Source organism: Oryx dammah, unplaced genomic scaffold (genome assembly GCF_014754425.2).
Source record: "Oryx dammah isolate SB20612 unplaced genomic scaffold, SCBI_Odam_1.1 HiC_scaffold_9, whole genome shotgun sequence".
In the NCBI taxonomy this organism is placed as follows: Eukaryota; Metazoa; Chordata; class Mammalia; order Artiodactyla; family Bovidae; genus Oryx; species Oryx dammah.
The window spans coordinates 1,515,805-1,518,671 of NW_024070193.1; positions in this window are offsets into that span (position 1 = coordinate 1,515,805).

Consider the following 2,867-nt stretch of genomic DNA (forward strand, 5'->3'; position numbering starts at 1 on the left):
CCCGCGTGCCCGGACGCCCGGCGCCCCCGGCGCGCGATGTCGGGGGCGCGGCTCGCCGGCGGGGCCCCGGCGGGAGTGACTGGAGGCCGGCGCGGCTGCGGCCGCCCGCTCCTGAAACCCGCGGGCCCCGGTCGGGCGCCCACGGCACGCGCCGCCGGGCGCTGGGGGCGGGCAGGGACGCGCAGGGGACACAGGCGTCGCCCAGGGCCGCCCCCGCGGGGCCGGGAGGACACCCCGAGGCCGAGGTGAGGACGCGCGCTGGCCCCAGGGCGGGAGCGCAGGTGAGTCCGGGCGCCGGCGGGGCCCCGGGGAAGCGCACGGCCGCGCCCCCGCGGGCTGGCTCTGCGAGGGCCGGGGCCGTGGGTCTTGCGCCGTCGGGAAATAAGGCCAGGAGTCAGAAGGATGCGCCAAGTCTTTAAGCAGTAACTCCACCCCTTGTCCGGAGGAATTCATCCGAAAGAAGAAATTAAGTTGCTCGCTGCGGCGCTTTGCGGCAAGGAAATTGGAAGCATGGAAACATCCTAAACGTCCAGCAGTAAGGGGGTGGTTCACGGAATTATGGTGCATCCATTGGTTGAAAGATTCCACATCCCTATATAAAGGGATATTTCTGATGGCTTGGGAGGCAGCAATCCAAACTTGTTAAACAAAATGAGGCATTAACAGGGAAAAACAGACTGTAAAAGTCTTAATTCAGTTGAAATAGGAACACCTCTTGGTAAAAAAACAGGAAAGAACCCCAGAGATTTGCGTTGTTGGGTTAAGACCATGAAATACGGATGAGTTATGCAGAGTAAAATACAAATAAATACAGAATACCCTTTCATGTTATGATATTAATTCCATAGAATTATATACCAAGGGCAATTTTTATAACACCTCATTTTTACAATGAGAATCGTGGGTTGTGACTCCAACCCTGAGTATGAGGTCGTATGTCATTGTGGGGGTTTTAAATAGTAATGTACATTCTTTGGATAATTGCTAAATCCTTTGTAGAAACAGGGTATGGGGAAGTACAGAGGAAATTAGGGAAATCTGAGTAAGGTTTGTAGGTTGAGCCAATATCAGTGTCATCCTGGTTGTGGTATGCTGTCTCTCTCTTTTTTTTTAAATTAATTTTGCTAGTTTAAAAAAATGGAGATATAACCCACACGCATTAAAATTCATTCTCTGGGACTTCCGTGGTGGTCCAGTGGCCAAGTCTCCCAGCTCCCGATGCAGGGGGCCCAGGTGTGATCCCTGATCAGGGAACTAGATCCCACGTGCTGAAGCTAGGAATTTACAGGCTGCAACTAAAAGATCCTGCGTGCTGCAGCTGAGAGCCGCGCAGCCAAATAAACATAAACATTTAAAAAAAACAACTCTTCTGTAAGTGTAGAATTTGGTGGTTTGTAATATATTTTTAAAAATTGTGCCTCCATTACCACTAATTCCAGAGCATTCTCATTATCCCTAAAGGAAACCGGTCTCCGTTAGCAGTCATTCTCTGTTTCTCACTCCCTTCCCATTACCTCCTTTCTGTCTCTGGATTTGCATGTTTGGATATTTCGTGTAAATAGGGTCATACAACATGTGGCCTTTTGTGTGTCTGGCTTCTTAGCATAATGTTTTCAAGGTTCATGTCATAGCATGAATCAATATTTCATTCTTTTTTATTGCTGAATAATATTCCATTTAGGGATATATGTATATATATATATACATATATATATATACACACACACACGCACGCACGCACGCACACATTTTGTTTACTTAACTTTTACCAGTTAGTGAGCACTTGGGTCGTTTGCACTTTTTGGCTTCTCAGTAATGCTGCTGTGAAGGTTTCTGTACAAGTCTGTGTGACATGTTTCCGTTTCTCTTGACTACAAAGGCTGTGTTGTGAGAACTGTGACATTTTCCCCAGCTGCCTCTTTTCCCCTGTTTTCCCACCAGCAGTGTGTTAAAGGTTTCAATTTCTCCAGGTCCTCACGTACACGTACTCTCTTTTTTATTACTAGTCACCTTGGTGAATGTGAAGTGGGGTTTCAGTGTGGTTTTCATTTGCGTTTCCCCGATGGTTAATGATGTTGAACATCATTTCTGGTATTTTTGGCTGTTTGTACATCTCCTTTGAAAAAATGTTTATTCAGATACCTTGTCCATTTTTACGTTGAGTTATTCATCTTTTCATCATAGACCTATGAGTTCTTTATAACCCCAGCTAGACCCTTATCAGGTATATGATTGACAAACTTTCATAATTAGACCCTTATCAGGTCTATGGTTGACATATACTCTCTTTCATTCCGTGGTTGTCTTTTCACCGTCTTTACAGTGTACTTGGAAGCACAAACATGTTTTACTGTGATGAGATGCAATTTATCCACTTGTTGCTGTTGCTTACGTTTCTACTGTCTTTCTTATACATAAGAAATCATTGCTTGATTCAAGGTCATGAAGATTCACCCATATGTTGTCAAGAATTTTATAGTTTTACCTCTTACAATTAGGCCTTTGGCCCATTCTGAGTTAGTGTATCAGGTGTAAGGCTGGAGCCCATTCTGAGTTGGTTTGTGTATACGGTGTGAGCTGGGGTCCATTCTGAGTTGGTTAGTGTATCAGGTGTGAGCTGGGGTCCATTCTGAGTTGGTTTGTGTATCAGGTGTGAGCTGGGGTCCATTCTGAGTTGGTTTGTGTATAAGGTGTGAGCTGGAGCCCATTCTGAGTTGGTTTGTGTGTATCAGGTGTGAGCTGGAGTCCATTCTGAGTTGGTCTGTGTAGACGCTGTGAGCCGGGGTCCATGGTCTGTGTAGACGCTGTGAGCCGGGGCCCGTGGTCTGTGTAGACGCTGTGAGCCGGGGTCCGTGGTCTGTGTAGAC